Source organism: Sapajus apella, unplaced genomic scaffold, assembly GCF_009761245.1.
Source record: "Sapajus apella isolate SASKATOON/1434 unplaced genomic scaffold, GSC_monkey_1.0 scaffold52, whole genome shotgun sequence".
In the NCBI taxonomy this organism is placed as follows: domain Eukaryota; kingdom Metazoa; phylum Chordata; class Mammalia; order Primates; family Cebidae; genus Sapajus; species Sapajus apella.
Window position 1 is genome coordinate 662,025 of NW_022436992.1, and position 19,046 is coordinate 681,070.

The 19,046-nt window shown below is 41.8% G+C and overlaps 1 long non-coding RNA gene and 1 pseudogene across 1 annotated transcript; one reads left to right on the forward strand and one right to left on the reverse strand.

The window, feature by feature from the left end:
- Nucleotides 1-1,821: 1,821 nt before the first annotated feature.
- Nucleotides 1,822-18,296, reverse strand: LOC116526819. The gene is made up of 3 exons (XR_004258285.1): nt 17,488-18,296; nt 6,505-6,510; nt 1,822-1,832 (listed from the first exon to the last, which is right to left on the reverse strand). It is a non-coding gene; the product is annotated as an uncharacterized LOC116526819 (long non-coding RNA).
- LOC116526818 lies at nt 15,422-15,783 on the forward strand (annotated as a pseudogene).
- Nucleotides 18,297-19,046: the final 750 nt, after the last annotated feature.

The following is a 19,046-nucleotide window of genomic DNA, read 5'->3' on the forward strand; positions in this document are numbered from 1 at the left end:
AGGAAGCATCACACATTTTTCAAGTCCTGAATGAAAAGAACTGTCAGCCTAGAATTCTATGTTCAGTGAAAATGTCATTCAGGAATAAAGGGAAGATTGCCTAGCTGTATTAAAAGGTTATAATTTAGCCTAATGTAATTTTCTAGGCAGTTTTAGTCAAGTTTTTGCTACTCTCTGATGTTCAAGATAGAAAAGTGATTTTATAAGCAAGCTGAATACAAAATAATAGAAGTAGTTTGTAAAGCCAGTATATATTATGTGTCTACATTGCACGTTAAAGCATTCCATTATAATATTCAATTACACTATGTAATCTACTGTTTTTGAACGATTTTGTTCAGCATTTGGCTATTTAAAAAAATTTATAAAGAGATTGATTTCTTCCAGTCCTGGAGGCAGGGAAGTCCCAGGTTGAGGGGTTCATATCTGGTGAGGGCCTTCTTGCTGTGTCATCCCATGGCAGAAGGTGGAAACATAAGAGAGCATGTGTGTGTATGAGTGAGTGGGTGGAAAAGATAGAGAGAAGTAAGAAGATCAAAATCACCCTTTTATCAGGAACCTTGTTTTATCTGGGAAACATAACAGCATTAATTCATTTATGAACATAGAAGTCTTATGACCTAACCACCTCTTAAAGTCCTACCTCTTAACACGATTGCATTGTGAATAAAGTTTCCGTCACTATTTGGCTCTTAAGTACATTTTTTTGTTGTTTCCATTAAATTATTTTTTCCTAGAACTTGCTTTAATTTTATTCATTCAAAACTTAGAATTTGCTTTCTTTTCTTATATTTATTTCCTTTTTAGGTCATGAAGCTTTTTGAGGCAGAACCAAGCACAATTCTTGGATCTAAATAACTATTTGATTTAAGTTATCTTTGAGCTTTTAATAACTTAATGAACATTCTATGCTAGTCTATGGGAAACTCTTGAGTTTTTCACTTGCTTATATTTTCTTTATCAATTTTGTGTCTTTTGGGTGAGTAAAGGACATAAAGTATGGAATACTATAAGACAGTGAATTAAATCTATTCCTCTGATTTAACCATGAAAAAAGACAATAATAATAAAACAATCTCCCCTCCTCCAAATAGGACAACTATTTGAACAGCTATTTAATCAAAGACAATATATGGTTTGGAGACAAGTACACAAGAAGATGCTCAACATCACTCATTAGGGAAATACAAACTAAGCCACAATGAAATATTACTGGTTACCTATTAGAATGATTCAAACTACAAATACTGACCACATCAAGTGTTGGCAAGGATCTGGAGCAACTAGAAGTTTCATACATTTTCAGTGTAAAGTGGTACGGCCATTTTGGAAAACAGTTTGACAGCTTCTTAAAAACTTAAAGATATACCTACCATGTGATCTAGTCATCCCATGCCTAAATATTTACCTAAGAGAAATTAAAGCACATATCCCTACAAAGAGTTTATATGAATGCTCATAGACACTTTATTTGTAATAGTAAAAAACCTGGAAACAACCCAAACGTCCATCAATGGATGAATGAACATCTATGTGATGGAATACTACTTAGCAATGAAAAAGAATGAAGTATTGACACATATAGCAACATGGATGAATCTCAAAATGATCGAGGTGAGTAAAGAAGCCAGACATAAAACAGTACATATTGTAAGCTTCCATTTATAGAAAATTCTATAAAATTTAACATAATTTATAGTGATAGAAATCAGATCAGTGGTTGCCAGGCGTGATGAGCTGAACTTGCAGGTCCCTTCAGGATGTGGGATTCAGGGAGGGTGATCTGTGAATTTCTTTCTCATTCATAGTATGTTCTTTCTCTCTCCTCCTTCCTGTCTTTCTTTCCCTGTGAATCCCTCCTTCCCTTTCTTGCTCTCTGGGTCCTTCTCCCTGGTGGGGCCAGGCTCCCTCTCCCAGGTGTTCATGGTTCCTTGAGCAGCCTTTCTCTGAGGGTCATCCATGGACCCCCTGCATTAGGAGGGATCCTGTCAACCCTGAAGGTTCTAGGTCCCACTTTAGACCTGAAGAATCAGAATCTGCTTTTCTTTTCTTTTCTTTCTTTCTTTGTTTTTGCAGATGGAGTATTGCTCTGTTGCCCAGGCTGGAGTGCAATGGTGCGATCTCAGCTCACTGCAACCTCCACTTCCTGGGCTCAAGTGATCCTCCTACCTCAGCCTCCTGAGTAGCTGGGACCATGGGCACCCACCACCATGCCTGGCTAATTTTGGTATTTTTAGTAGAGATAGGTTTCACCATGTTGCCCAGGCTGGTCTTGAACTTCTGAGCTCAGGCAATCTGCCCGCCTCAGCCTCTCAAAGTGCTAGGATTACAGGCATGAGCCACTGTGCCCAGCCTCAGAATCTGCATTTCAACAAGTTCTTCTGATGGTTCCTCTGCATCTGGGAGTCGAGAAGTTCTTCCTGTATGGCCTCTGAAGTTGCTTTGAATCCCATGTCAGAATCCCAACCCACTCCTCTGCGTTTTCTAGTCATAGCTACTTTTCCTTAAGTGCCACATTGGCATAAAGGTGTTCGGTGTTTTACTATCTTTCCTGCAGGTATTCAGCATATGATCAGTGGTTTCTAGGGTCTGCCATGGGGCTTACTAATTATTTGGAACCAAATATACCAGAAAACGAGTTTGGAATTATAAAAAATCCCTTAAAAACCCTTTTAAAAAATCTTGGATGGAGCAGCTGTGAATAGTCTGGGCCTGCCTGTGCAATTATTGCTGAAATTACTGGGGCTGTTGAGCATTTGGAAATCAAATCCCAGAAGTGAATTGGCTGTGCCAGTCAGTCATAAAAGGACCTGGCCCTGGGAGGTTTGATGGGTAGGGGCAAATGGGGACATGGGAAGAGGGCGGAAGGCTTCAGGACTGCATGAACTGAGTGGAAATATTTGGCCTTTGGGGACAGGAGCATGCAATGGCAGCTGTTCCCTGTGACCTGGACATCTGGGACTTGCTGAGGGAGAGACGTGGTCTTGGCCTAGCTGACCACCATCGAAACCACTCATCAAAGGCGTGAATGCAGTTTGCTGGGAAGATGAGTGCCAGTCTGTCTGGTGGTCACATGGAGGGCTTTGCTGATCTCTGACACTGGATATTTCCCCTTGCCCTGGTGCCAGGGACTAGGGGAGAGATCACTCTGGGCTTGAGTCAGGGCCAGGGATGCCAGGCACAGCCAAAGAAGATGACTCTGGTACAAACCCAGTCTATGAAGTGGAAAACAAAGAGAAGGAATCAAGCTGGTTCACGTAGGAAGCATGCACATACTCACCCCATCCATTGTTCCGCATCAGGCACCTCCCCTGAGCTAGCTGCCACTCCTGCTGCCACTCTGCCACTCCTTGGGAGGCAGCACAGGGCAGTGGTTAGAGGCCTTTTTCTCAGTGTTAGACAGGCCTGGCTTCAAGTCCAGGTCTGCTACTTTACTTACTAGCTGTGGGATGCTGATGAGCCCAAGCTTTCTCTTAGCCTGCTTTTTAACCAGTAAAATGAGAATAACTAGAATACCTAGTATATGGAGTTACTGAAGGACTTGAATGCACCAATACATCTAACATGCTTAGCATAGGGCCCTATCATGGTTAGCATTTGGTGAGTGCTAGCTGTTATCATTATTAATATCACTAATCATCAAAGAAAGGTCTTCAATTGGATATTTGGGAAAAATTATGAAATTTATCCCTCCTCTTGATCTACAGATTGGTATACATCTGTTATTGCTTTTTTTTTAAAGTCATCTTGTTTCCTGACTCCTGAAGTAAAAAGTGTTTCTTCTGTGCACTTTTCTTATAGAAAGATAATCGAAAGAACTTTTAGAGAACTGACATGTTAGACACAGTCTTGAGCTTCATAGAGATCACAGTCTGTCGGGGAAGAAAGAGGATGAAAAGAAGCAATTTCACTACAGGGGAGGAACATTTCAAAAGAGGAATGTGGGGTGCTAGGAAGGAGGGAGATGCATGAACTTAACACACCTGCCACTCCTGAGCGACTGGTACTTCCAGCAGCCCCTCCTACTGCCCTCTCCACCCTTCCCTCTAAAAGCAACACCTAATAAGCCATTAATAAGTCATGAAGAAAAGGCTCTGAGTATATTTCTTTTAGTTTCTTGAAATTTTCAGGTCTGATTTTAGGAAGTTGCCGTAACTTGAAAAATTTTAAACACTGCATGGGCATCTAGCAAAGGCTCGTAAAATAAAATGTGTGCTTATCACATTTAGAGGAGTTATAAAGGCAGCTGTGATACAGGAAAAAGAGCCCTGGTCTTGGAGAGTGGAGCTGTGTGTGTGCCCTGGTTCCACATGCTGTAAGATGATATTAGGTGTGGCACTAAACTGCTATGAGCCTCAGCTTCTTCATCTCTAAACTGGGGATGAGGACACCTACCGTCCAAGGTGGTAGAAGGATTACATATGATTGTACTAGATACAAAAGTAAAACAATGAACAAACAGATGAAGATTGTTTATCCTGGAGTTTAAAACCCAGAATCTTCCAAATAACAGAATGTTGAAAATAGTAAAGACTAGCTAAGGTTTAAAAGACTAGCATTTAATGAATCCTTACTATGTCTAAGCATAGTAGACATTTTATTTCATTTAATTTTCATAAATAATCTGTGAGATAGATATGCTCATCATCTGCATATTACAGGTGAGAAAACTGAGGCACAGAAAAGTGAAGTCATTCGTCCATATTCCCAAACTAGCTAGTATCAAAGCCTGATGTTTTGACACTGGATGCTTTGAGCTTAGAGCACGTTTATTATTATTATTATTATTATTATTATTGCTGGACATTTTGAGCTTAGAGCACATCCTCTTTTATGTTATATTCCTGTGTCATGTGTATTATCTCATTTAAAATGCACAATCCTATGTGGCCTGTATATCATTACCATTCGGTATGCGAGGAGACTAAGGCACAGAAAGAATAACTTTCTCAAGGTCACCAAGTAAGTAAGTTGGAGTCAAGTTCAAACTCAGGCAGCCTGACCCCAGGGCAATGCTCTTAACCGTAATGCTAATGGAATTATTCTAAAATGATTTTAAAAACAATCGTTCATTTTCAAAATCATGGTATTGGAATGCCTGAAAAAAGGCTTGCTATGGCACAGAGTACGCTGTAATGGGGTAACCCCCAGGCTAGGAATGACCCAAATATGATCACTGGTCATGGCACAAGGCCCTTTCTGAGCAATACAGGCAGGGCAGAGCCTGCCATGATGGAAATCACAGTAACATCATGGAGGTGGCGCTGGTTAAAAAAAAAAAAAAAAAAAGCTCTACCCGATTGCATGGATTACAAGCTGTGGTGGCGAACATCTGTTTTATAGCCCTAAATTGCATTCGTGCAAATATTTATCATCCATCCCCTGCCAAATACACAAAATGGAAAAACAAACCAAAGGGAAACCTCGAGAGGATGTGGAGTGTTGCTAATTGTTGTGCTCTTTGGGCTTAATATATCCAAATCTTAGTAATTCCAGGATTTCAAGTAATCTGAAATACTCGCTAACCTGTCCTGAAAGCCCTCTTCCAGCCGTGGGCCACCCAACTTTGGGTTCGCTCAATTTCCCCTTTCCCCTGCAGGTGGCAGCACGAGTGCCGATCGCTGTCGGGCGAGGGTGCTCAGGAGTGGGAGCCCAATAGAGTAATTTAGGAGTCGAGGTGAGATTGGGGTTAGACACAGAAATAAGATCACATGAACTCCGACTTCGGATGGAACACGTCATCCATTAAATCCTCGAGCCGAGCTCAACTGGAAACTCCACCTGAGCAGGCGTCATGGGTCCTGGAGCCCGGCGGCGCAGGGCCGCCCTGGGCGGGGCGGGCGCAGTGCGGTTTGCCCGCCTGTGCTGGAGCCTCCGCGGGCCCGAGGCGGGCAGGGTCTGCTGCGGTTTCCCGCGTGGGTATCCGTTCCTTCGCGGCCGTACTGCCGGCGCCAGGCCCGGCCCACGGCCTTACAGGGCCACCTTCGGCCACCGAGGACCCGAGCCCGCCGGCCGCGCTCTCGCGCTCTCCTGCCCCGGAACTGCGAGGCCTGCGGGGCACCGCTAAGGGGGGGATGCCTGTGGGCTCCACCAAGCTGACTTTCCCGTACTGCGGGCCCCTGAAGGAGCAGAGAAATCGACCTGGGCCTGCGGCCGAGGGACAGGAGGCTTCTTTAGTCCTGACAGGGTGCGGGTTCTTTTGTTCCTTTCCTTTCCTGCGCAGGGACCTGTCCTCCTCCGTCTCGTTCCATGCCTTCTCTCCTCCTCTTGAAGGATGCTAATCACATTCAAGCCAAAATATTAGACACTTTTCTGTGGCCTTCCTCAGGAATGCTTGCATTTGTTAAGAAGGGAACTGGATACAACTTCATAGATATAAGGGTGTAATTTCAGACATGTGCTTTTCTTTCTAGGACTCTTTAAATTTCACTTCCTAACTCACAAAATTGGCTCATGCCTTACAACTATCTGTGGCTGAGAGGCAAGTCGAACTTCCTGGTAAACCTTCTTCTCTTAGGTGAAGCATAGAGCTGTGGCCTTATTAACCCGAACAGCAATTGGGAGCCTCAAAATAGAAAAAGCAAAACTCGGAAACATTTATTTATTTATGTATTTGCGTATTTATTTATTATTAAGACAGAGTCTCACTCCATCACCCAAGCCAGAGTGCAGGGGCATACTCTTGGCTCACTGCAACCTCCACCTCTCCGGTTCAAGCGATTCTCCTGCTTCAGTCTCCCGAGTAGCTGGGACTACAGGCACCTGCCACCATGCCTACCTAGTTTTTTGTTTTTTTGTTTTGTATTTTTAGTAGAGATAGGGTTTCACCATGTTGGCCAGGCTGGTCTTGAACTCCTCGCCTCAAGTGATCCGCCCACCTCGGTCTCCCAAAGTGCTGGGATTACAGGTGTGAGCCACCATGCCTGGCCAGAAACTTCTTTTTTTTTTTTGAGACGGAGTTTCGCTCCTGTTACCCAGGCTGGAGTGCAATGGCGCGATCTCGGCTCACCACAACCTCCGCCTCCTGGGTTCAGGCAATTCTCCTGCCTCAGCCTCCTGAGTTGCTGGGATTACAGGCACGCGCCACCATGCCCAGCTAATGTTTTGTATTTTTAGTAGAGACGGGGTTTCACCATGTTGACCAGGATGGTCTCGATCTCTTGACCTCGTGATCCACCCGCCTCGGCCTCCCAAAGTGCTGGGATTACAGGCGTGAGCCACCGCGCCCGGCCTCAGAAACTTCTTTAATCAACGCTGATTCTCCAGGAATAGTAGTTGCTTTTATTTAGTTACAGGCTTGGGAGACACTCATTACTCATATGGTCTTCAATAGGTAAGTATTAATCCCTGGTGTTTATAGCCATGATAATTACCACTTGTGAACGATGTAGCTGGTGTCCATTGTTTTCCACAGGTACTCCAAGACTACGAGTCCTTAACTAAATAGATGACACACTCCTCTTAGTTTACCCTCCGTCCCCTTAGTCCCCCACCTCTATGAAAGCAGGTATAATTATTCTCCCGTAAAATTATTTTTCCTCCTACTTTCCTGACTGAATTCAACTGCCTTTCTGTCTACTCAACCTTCTGGTGAAGACTTCTGCCTCTACCCTTCCCGATCTCTCCTAATTCCTATAGACTCCTCCCTAGCTTGACCACCTGGGAACGACTGTCTGTCTAGATTATACATTATGAAATTTGATTATAGTTGATTAAACACATTGTTAAATGTTGCCCTGACTTGTTTTCATTCTACTTTCTGAAAGTATAATCTGAACTAGGCTGTAAGCTTTGAGATAGCGAGAACCATATTCATTAATTCTACACTTAATAAGATGTATTAAAAAGAGACAATAGATATTTGATAGATGAGTATGAAGATGAAACTTTATTGATGAGAATCAGGAAATGTCATCTACTCAATCTTTCCATTAAAATTTCTTGAGCTAGAACTTTGTGCCAGATCCTGTGCTGTAGAGGAAATTAAACATGAGGAAGACATGGTCCTGCCCTGATTTGTAGGAGATAAAGCGTTTACACAGCTCATGAGAAGGCGGTATAAATGCCTCAGAGTGCTGGAAGCAGAGCCCTACCATTCAGAGGAGCAAGAAGAGAGCGCTTGTGGCTGGGGGTCCAGGAAAAGTTCAGAGAAAGCAGCATCTGAGTAGGGCCTTGGAGTCTAGGAGGTGCTTTCAGAAGGCAAAGATATTGTCTCAAAGTTAGGCAGAGGAAACAGTAGGAGCAAAATTAAGAGGAGGGGAAATAAGCCGTAAAATTTGTATGGGAAAACCAAGGAATTCAGTTTGACTACAGTGATGTAATAAAAGGAATAAGAGATATTTATCAGGAACCTACTGTTTGCTGGATATTATATACTTTACGTATTTTTTATCTTATCCTCACAATCACACATGAGGTAGATGCTGCTAATACTACCATTTTATGGACAGGGAAGCAGAGGCTCAGATGAATTAAATAATTTACCCAAGGCTATAGCACTGTAGGTTGGGATTCAACTCTGGAGCCATGCTATTCCCCCTCCAAGATATGTGTGGGAAGAAGAGAGAAGTAAGATTAGGGAAATTGTTTGGCAGATCCTATTAAATTGTACCTTAAATGTCAGAAGTCGATTTGGTTAAGCAATAGGAAGCCACTGAAGATTATTGAACAGGTAGGTCACCTAACTAAAGTCAAACTTTAGGAAGATTGATTGGTAAGATGGATTGGAGAGAACAGAGACAGGGGAGGAGGAGGAAAGACCAAGCAGGAAGTGAACGCAAATGGGAGATAAAACTGTTGTTGACTTCATTCACAGTCTGAATGCAGCAGTGAGAATCCAAAGTAAGAAACTGTCATGGGAGACATGTCAGAAGTAGATTCTTTAGGGTTTGGTGACTTGGTGAAGTGGAGGGTGAAGGAAAGTGTTGGTAGTGACGCCAAGGCATCAAGCTGAATCCTGAAGAGATGCGGCGCCGTGGTCAGGTGGGAGGAGGTAGGCTGAACTGCTTCCGGATGGCTCCTTTTGGTTGCTTAGTCATGTTGGTGGAAATGCCCTGGACTATATTTTGGTGAACATGTACAACAGACAAGGGAGATGCAGGTCTGGAACACTGGGAAAGGGCTAGGTATGAGGTTATCAGATCTGGGAATCCTTCACAATGAAGCCAAGGGAGAAGGTACCTAAGGAGTGAGAGTAAAGAGAGGAAAAGAAAGAATCTAGATGGAACCTTGAGGAGGGATTTTATTCAGGGAGCAGAAGGAAGACAGGTCACAGACGACAGGAGAACGACCAGTCAGAGAGGAGTGAGACTGCGAGGATATCAGGAAAGCTAATGGGAGAACATTTTAAGGCAGAGGGTAGTCACCAGTGTCAAAATACTATAGAAGTCAAGGAGGATGAGGACTGAATTGCTTTAGCATCTAAGGGGTCACTGGATATAACACTAGGGGATGAGACAAATACATTATGGCTCATGTATGTGACAGAATATTCCATAGCCATTAAAAAGGTTTGCAAAGAACAGGGATTTGGCAGAGTTGAGGTAGTTTATAACATAATGTTAAGTAAAGAAAGAATGAGAAAGAAGGAAAGAAAAAGAAAAAAGTGTAGGAGAGAATACAATTATGTCTATAAAACATCATTTCAAGTTTTTTGTCTGTATACCTTTGAAACACAAACAGAATATTAACATATACTAGGGATTTTCCTTTGTTCTCTGCCAGGCTCTTGTGCTTTTACTGAGTGAAGCAAGGCTATGAGCAGAGCCATGGAATTGGAATTTGGAAGACTGGATTGCTTGAAATTAGAAAGGGCCTGGAGCTACTTGCATGAAGGATCAGGGAAGACCAGGAAGAGGGTAGCAAGGGGTAGGAGTAAAAGTGTTGTAAAGAAGGCAGAACAGCATGGAGAGGGCAGAGTTTGGGAGTCAGTCAGAGAAGGGAAACATTGGCTTGGTTATTGAGACCTGGAGGACACAGATGGATGGAAAGGTCTTTTGTGCTGGTGTTTGCCAGACTTAAACAATGTGATTCTTTGTGCTATGTATTTGAAAAACGCCTAAATTTATTTTTAATGACTTTTTTGAATGTTGAATAGATGATTCACTTTTTTAAAAAGCATTCATAATGGATAATTGCAAAACATACACAAAAGCAGAGAAAATGTTTTAATGTACCTAATTCACTCATCATTTGACTTTAACAATTACTCGTACATGGCAATCTGTTTCACCTATACCCCCACCTATTTCCCCATCCCATTACTTTGAAACAGTCATTCCATCTATAAATATTTCAATAGGTAGATCTAAAATAAATGTTCCTTATGTAAACATAGTACTATTATCACACTTTATAAATAACAATAATTTCTTAGTATTACTAATAAATATTCAGGATTTTCAGATTCCCAATTATTTGTCTTATAACTTTTGTACAGTTTATTTAAATTGGAATGCACACAAAGTTCACCTTGTGCAATTGGTTAATCTACCTTATGAACATCTTTTTAAGTTATAGATTCCCCTTTCATCTCTTTTATTGTTCCTTGAATTTTTTTTTTTTTTTAAGAAATTCACAGTCTGAATTTTGTTGATATTTCCATGGTGGTATTTAACATGTTCTTCTATCCCTTGTATGTCCTGTAAATTAGTAGCTTTATCTCTGGCCAGATTGTGGGTAGTTTTTATTTTCTTCTTTATATCTTTTCATATTTTCTAAGATTTCCACTCTTCATTCCTTAATTTTATATTCAGAATTTATGAAATAAAACAAAGTTTAAGATGACTTTAGTAGAAAGCTGTTTTGAAAGAATGGCTTTAGAAGTTAATTAACAGAAGGCCAGTTGGTGAAATTCTAATAAAGCCTATGGTTTAATTAATAGTATTGTCTGAATGTTAATTTTCTACTTTTGATAAATATCCTGTGGTTATTTAACATGTTAAAATTTGGGGAAGCTGGACAAAGGATATATGGGGACTCTTCACTTTTTTGCAACCTTTTTAAAAAAACTGAAATTTCAAAATAACAAAGTTAGAAAAAAGAAAGAGGAATTTTAGTACAGTGTTAGAGAATGAAACTAGACTAGAAAGTTAAGAACCAAAGAGGAGAAAGAAAAGGTAACCTGTTGGAAACAGTGACCATTAAAAAAATGGAAAGAAATTAGGAAGTAGTTGAAAGAAGTGGTATGATCAATATTATTTTTGATTTTTTTTTGTTTTGTTTTTAAGGCTTGGAAAAAATAAAGAAAGAAAGAAAGAAAGAAAAAAAAAAAAAGGCTGGGTGTGGTGGCTCACATCTGTAATCCAAGCACTTTGGAGGCCAAGGCGGGTGGATCACCTGAGGTCAGGAGTTCAAGACCAGCCTGACCAACATGGTGAAACCCCGTCTTTAAAAAAAAAAAAATGGCTTGGAAAGATTTTAAGGTTTTTGAGCTTGTAGGCAAAATAAGCCAGAGACTTTTGAGGACATAAAAAGTTAATAAAATTATGTATATGCATGTTAAATTCTCTGTAAGAAGTTTTTTTGTTTGTTCGTTTTTTTAAAGATATAATTGGTATAATAAGAAATGGGATCCAGAGCAGAGATGGGTTTTCCTGGACAAGGAAATTAAAACACCACCTCTTCTTCTGAACATAAGAAACTTCAAAGTAGAGAGAAACAGAGTTGAGGTAGTAGATGCCTGAAGGCTTTTCACTTTACCTGCAAATTGAAGTGACATCCTTGGCTGATGGTGAGAGGCATTGGGATGGAGCTGAAGACTCATGGAGCCTGGAGAATTCCTTGCAAGGGCTGGGAGGGAAGCAACAGGAAGCTAACTCCAGATAGATAACCATGGAGGCAGGAAGAGCCCGGATAGGGTTGCGGAGTGGGAACACTTAGTGGGTCCTGTGGTACAGCTATAACACTTTTTCTAGCAAAACTTGGCAATCCTGGAGTGAGCAGGTCGTGGGTGACCTAGAGTGAGCGTTGCCGTTGGGGACACTGGCAGGTAAAAGGGCCAAGTGTTCCAAGGATGTTAGCAAGGGCAGTGCAGAGTAGCTGATGTGGGTCCAGGCTGAGCAGGACAGTGGGGAGGCCAGGAATGTGCTTGTCCTTGGTCCCGTGTGGTTATATCAGCCACTATGCCATTGACATTCATATATTGGGTTCTTGGAAATTCCTTGTTTAGCCAAGGAAGATAGTTATTTCAGCATAGGCCAAGCCACAGAATGATAGAGTGAGGGTTTGCCTGTTTTTATAGATTGTTCCTCCTCTTGCAGCTATAACTTATCTGGCTGAGCCACCAGTGGGATAGTAATGGCTCCAAAGAAATGAGTCTCCCTTCTCCTCTGGGGCTTCACCCACAGTCTGACATTCTTGGCACCAATTCCTTTCTCAGGTGGGGAGAATGTGAATTGCTTCTCCTAGAGATAACATCTTTTCTATTCAGCAAGGTCCAATCACAAGTCAGTTCTTTGATATTTCAGGTGGATTCTGGGAGCAAACTGGCCAAGGACTTAGAAAAGCTACCCCACACTCACTCCTCAAGTACAAAGGCATCCTATATGTTAGAAGTACATGCTTTATTCACTCTGTAACCACTACTTCCAGCTCTTTCAGGAGGGTGCTTTGAGAATTCAATCCTCTTGAGAAAGTGAAGAAGAGGTAATTGAAGGCAGGAATGTGTTTCCAAAAAAATGGTGTATTAGTTTCTTATGGCTGCCATAACAAAGTACCACAAACCAGGTGACTTAGAAGTTTACTGACTTCCAGTTTTGGAGGCCAGTAGACTGAGATCAGGGTGTTGTAAAAGGACCACTTCCTTCTGTTGGCATTGAAGGATCTGTTCCAGCCTTCTCTCCTTGGTTTGTAGATAGATAGCCATTTCTCCCTACTTTCCTTTTCATCATCTTCCCTTTATGCTTGTCCATGCTGGTGTGTCCAAATATCTCCCTTCTAGTAGATTAGAGTCCACCTTATCACCTCATCCTAACCTAACTAATTACATCTGCAATGACCCTATTTCCACATAAAGTTACATTCTGAGGTACTGGGGGTTAGGAATTCAACCTATGAATTTTAGGGGATAGATAATTCAATCCATGACAGATGGATTGGCATAGTCTCTTCTTTCTCTTCCCTGGCCACTTACCTCCTATAGATTTCCATTACCATCTCTGTGAGATATTGAAATTGCCTTCCTTGAATCCCTGCCTCATGTCCTTCAATCTCTAGTCCACCTTGCATATGCCTGTCTTTCTAGAATTTCTAGAATTTCCACTTCTATCATGCATCTTGATTACAAACCATCCATGGTTCTCCATTGTCTAAGGAAGTGGCTCCAAAACTTGCCAGTTTATTGGACTCATGTGGAAAGTTTAAAGGCATATACGTTCCTGGGCCCTTCTCTGATACTCTGATTTATAAAGCTGGAGTAGGGTCTCCTCTGGCATTGAAAACAAATCTCTAGATGACTTTGATCATGGGGTCCACTGATATAAAGAAGAAATTCAAATTCTCCACACTCTGGTTGAAGTTTACTCTTCCACTTCATTATTCTAGAACCCTTTGCCTACCTACCAGCTGCCAACTTGCTGTGATGATCCTGCTCCAGTGTCATCTTCGTATTGGACACCTTAGGAGGTGCTTCCTCCTCCACCCCTCCAACTGGCTCTTGTCCTGCTCTCCTCCCACCTTTTCTTTGAAGTCTCCCACCACTCCATCCCATTGTCACCTCCCCCTTCTTCACCTCCTGTATCTTCCTGTCTATGTTACTGTCTAGGCAGAGCACTCCACCTTCTGAAGGTTCATAGGTCATAGAATCCCAGGGCTGGGAGGTCCCTGGACTTCCTATGTGTCTCAAAGGTCTTCCAAGTTCAGAAGAGGAAACTGAGTCCCCTACATGATATGTTCAGGGCCATACAGTGGTATAGCTGGGAAATGGTTCAGGGTGTGACTCCAAACAAGAGGATTGTATAAGATGCTTAGGCTTCTACATCTCCTCTCTCACTCCACACAGCCAGGCGATTGTCCGCTCTGCCAGGGAACTGGGGCAATTGTCTTCTTGACAGAGGCTGACTGAAGAGGCCAGGGAGTTGGGGACTTGGTATGGCAGAGGGCAGAGCAGAAGCACTGTATTTAAAGAGCGATATTCCTGCCATTTCTGGGAAATGTGTAAAGAGGAAACAGCCTGTCTCAGTTGTACTCTCATGATACAGGTCATTTGAAATGAACCAAGAAATAAAACATAAAAATTCAACCATGGAAAAAAAAATAATAAAATAAATAAATAAAGAGCAATATTAAGTACAAGTTCACAAGCCGAGCAGGCTCCCCTCCTTACAGTGCACCATCATCAGGAATACCTAAAACAGGAAACAGAGTCACTTCTATCTGGAGAAACTGACCACTCTAAGAGAAAATACTGACAGAAAGGACTAATCGACAAAATTGCTGGGTCCCCACCTAATCATCCTATAGCAAGGCAAGACCTGACAATCAGCAAGCCCTGCTCACATGCACGAACTGTTGATAAGCCTTTTTGTTTCTCACTTTCACATGTGAGTAAACAGTCATGGATCACCAGAGACCACAACAAACAAACAAAAACCAAGGGAAGTCCTAAATTCCAGAGAGAAGCTTAAAAAAGAAAAATAGTTTACATACAAAGGACCAAGAGGCCGAATAACATAGGACTTTTCAACAGCAACTTGAGGAATTAAAAGACCATGGAACAATACCTTCCATATAATGAGGAGAGTAGTTTCAACTTAGATTTTTCTTACACAGGCAAACCATCCATAAAGTCTGAGAGCAGACAAATTCAGACAGGCAAAAATGCTTATCTCCTGTGCATTCACTCTCAGAAAGATTCTGGAGAATGTGAGGCTCAAAAATGATTAAACCAGGAAAGAGGAAGATTGAGATCCAGTAAATACGGGATTCGACATAGGAGAAGACATTCAGAATAATGATGGGGAAGGGAAGTTCCAGAACGGCCGTGCAGCAGGCCTCAAGAAGAAACAATCCAGTTTGTAGTAGGAGAGGTACAGGGCTCCGTGGGGAAGGAAAATAACAGATGGATCATTAGATACATTTGAATATGTGGAAAATTATATCAAGAGGCTGCTAGAGAATGTGGGAAGTAATCTTAGAAACAAAGAAGCTAAACATAAAAATACAAGAGGACAGAGGACTGCACTGAAGCATGTAGTCATGAAAAAAAAATGAGCTGATGGGTTCCTGATTGAGAGGAGTTTTATGTGAGAATTTAGGGAATGGAATTGAGATGAAGAAAGGTAGGCAATTATTAAGTCCTGGAAAAACAGTAAGTTGTACAAGAAAGGAAATGTAATTATTGTGCACTATGTGACTCAGCTGCAAATAATAATCTATATTAAAAATAATGTTGGTCCTCGCTGCTGTTGCCACTGAGACCAAGATGGTGGCAAGACTCCGTGCCCTTCTCAAGAATGCCTGGGCCAAGGAGGCAGTCCTGGTGGTGTCCTTCTTCACTGGGAGCCTCACTGTAGTTCTGCCCCCAATCAGCCCCTACTTCAAGCACTCTGTCATGATCAACGAGGCCACGTCCTACAACTACACAGTGCCTGTCTACCATGATGGGAGCATGCCCGAAGTACCCAGCCACCCCCAGAAACCCCAGGGTCCCAGCCTGGAGTGGCTGAAGAACCTGTGAGCACCTCCCCTGGCTCCTAATAAAAATGTGAACCCCCGCTGCAAAATAATGTCAAGAATAAAATAAGTTTAAACAAAAATGGAAATATAACTATATTGGGAAGATTAGTGCAGGAAAATTCCATGTGTGTGTTTCAGTTATATTCTTTCTCAGCCATAAGCTCACTTTTTTACACTCTGTGATGCTGGGACTGGAACTCTGCAAACTGCATTGCTTCCTTGCTGGCTGTCTCCATGTTAGACTCATACAGTATGGAAATTAGAGGGATGCTGTAAAGCTGGAGGAGAAAAGAACTTATGTCTTCCTGTCTGCTTACTTCTCTCTCAGTGTTCATTCATTAGTTTATTCAACAAATATTTATTTAAAGACTATCATCTGGCCCGGCACTACTCTAGGTGTTTACCTTCCAGTAGGGAAAGAGAAGTAATAAACAATATAAATAAATAAATAAATAAAGTATATGGCATTATGTGGAAAAAAGAACAAAGAGAATTAAGGGACATTGGGAGTGCATGGGTGAGGTGTATTATAATTTTATTTTATTTTAATTTTTTGAGATGGAGCCTCACTCTGTTGCCTAGGCTGGAGTACAGTGGCACAATCTTGGCTCACTTCAATCTCTGCCTCCTGGGTTCAAGTGATCTTCCCACCTCAGCCTCCCGAGTAGCTGGGACCACAGTTGCCTGCCACCTGCCTGGCTAATTTTTGTATTTTTAGTAGAGACAGAGTTTTGCTATGTTGGCCAAGCTGGTCTCAAACTCCTGACCTCAGGTGATCCACCCACCTGGGCCTCCCAAAGTGCTGGAATTATAAGCGTGAGGCACCGTGCCTGGCCTATAATTTTATTTTTATTTATTTATTTTTTTGTGACGGAATCTTGCTCTGTCACCCAGGCTGGAGGGCAGTAGCACGATCTCAACTCACTGCAACCTCCACTTCCTGGGTTCAAACAATTCTCCTGGCTCAGCCTCCTGAGTAGCTAGGACTACAGGCACCCGCCAGCATGTCTGGCTGATTTTTGTATTTTTTATTAGAGTTGGGGTTTCACCATATTTACCAGGCTGGTCTTGAATTCCTGACCTCAGGCAATCTGACTGCTTCAGCCTCCCAAAGTGCTGGGATTACAGGTATGAGCCACTGTGCCCAGTCTATTTTTAATTGTAATTAATTATTATTATTATTTTGAGACAAAGTCTCGCTCTGTCACCTAGGCTGGAGTGCAGTGGATTGATCGTAGCTTACTGAAGACTCAGCCTCCTGGACTCAAGTGATCTCGCATCTGTCTCCCAAGTAGCTAGGACTACAAGTGTGCACCCCCATGCCTGGCTAATTGTTTATTTTCTTTTGTTGCAGAGATCCAGTCTTACTATGTTGCCTAAGCTGATCTTGAATCCCTGGCTTCAAGCAATCCTCCCACCTTAGCCTCCCAAAGTATTGGAATTACAGATGTGACCTACTGTGCTGAGCCTTATTATTTTTATTGACACAAAATAGATGTACATATTTTCAGTGTACATGCAATCATTTATCACATTCCTGTAACTTGTAAAGAGCAAATCAGTGTAGTTGGAATCTCTATCACCTTAAATATCTGTCTTTTCTTTATGCTTTTCTTTCTGATCACTTTGGGTAGTATGGATATTTAACAATGTTTCTGCTAGAAGCAATTATTCTCTTACAGCTATTTTGAAATAGACCATAGATTATTGTAAACTATGGCCACTCTACTGATTTATCAAACACTTGGTCTTATTTCTTCTATCAAACTGCATATTTTTACTCATCAATCAACCTCTTTTTATCTCTCTCACCCCCTAGCTTTCCTGGCCTCTGGTAACAACCAATCTATTCTCTGTCTTCATTAGATCCACTTTTTTAGTTCCCACATATGAGTGAGAACATATGATGCTTGTCTTTCTGTGCCTGGCTGATTTAAGAAGAACATGCTTTTGGCTTTGTGGTTTCATGGTTTGCCCATCACATTAATTTTCTGTATTGAATGACACTCTTTTGGTTGTGACAGAAACTCAACTCGAATTTATTTGTAAAAGAAATAGAAACAGGATGCCTACTCAGATTGCGTAAGTTTGAATACCAACTCTACGTGGTCTTTGGCATATTACTTAACCTCTAAAAGCCTCTATTTCCTCATCTGGAAATGGTACCCTGTTCTCTGGAGATTGTTATGGGAGTTGAATAAGACAAGAAATGCGCCTAGCCCATGTCAATCACTTGATACATGGTGCTAGTCTCAGCAGTAATTGAATAGTAGCGGTCACCCGAGGAGTGGAGGAAGTTGTGTTGTGAGCATGTTATTCCTAGAGGAAGTTGGACGGCAGGGAGTGAGGCAGACCTTTTCTTTCTCACATGTACACACCCCTGTGAACTCCACCATGACCTGCTGTAAGAATTGCTGGTGTAGACAGCCATCCTACTAATACCCTCCTCTACCATGAGTCACCCAGGGAGCACAAGAGGCCACGACTATTTCTTGACTAATGGTCAGGCCACTATAGCCAGAGTCCAGCAGAACCTCAAACTCCATCAGCAATGAAGGGAGATTTTGCCACAGGTTGTCTGGGCAGCCAAGAGCTCTGCAGTTTGAGAGAGTGGTTTCAGATCTTCTGAGACACAAAAAGTCATGTAAGACACCTCTGAGAGTTTAGGTCTGTTCATTCTACTGAGGGTACAATCGCACATTATATTTATGTCCTATGCCCATCTTTTTGTCTTTTGTGTTTTCAAATCAAATCCATTTTGAGGGGGATATTTAACATCTAGTTAAAATAGGTTATGAAAAAACAGCCAAAGTCCAGTAAAAAACCTCTTGGGAAATGACCTTAATCTCTAGTTTGTAGATCTTCACTGCTCTTACTAAATGTTCAAAGAAGTTTTTGTTTTTTGTTTGTTTTTTTAGTGATTAGTATGCACACATGGATTAGGGAGTATTCCTAAAATCAGGAAAAAGGAAGAAAGCAGATTAGGCAGAGGGAGAACTTGGCTGTGATGTTGTCACAAAGCTCTCAGTGGATCCCACAGAGAGTGATGAAGCTAGGCTTGACTTTCAGAGTTGTGCAGAGCTGGGGTTTAAAAGATCCAGCCTCTTGCTTATAGCCATTACTGGATAGTGAATAAAAAGAAAAAAAAAAAAAAGAAGGCCTGGCCTCAACAGCCCCTCACCCCAGCCTACCTAACTGGATAGACATTAGATGTTATGTTCTAAGGATCTTAATGAAATAGTTGTTGAAACATATCTGAGATGCAGTAAATTTTGGTCTGCAGAATCAAGTCAACATTGCCTCAGTCAGAATTTGTGATGAACATGTACAAATAGTCAGATCTGGCTTGAGACAGCCTAGTTTGAAAATAT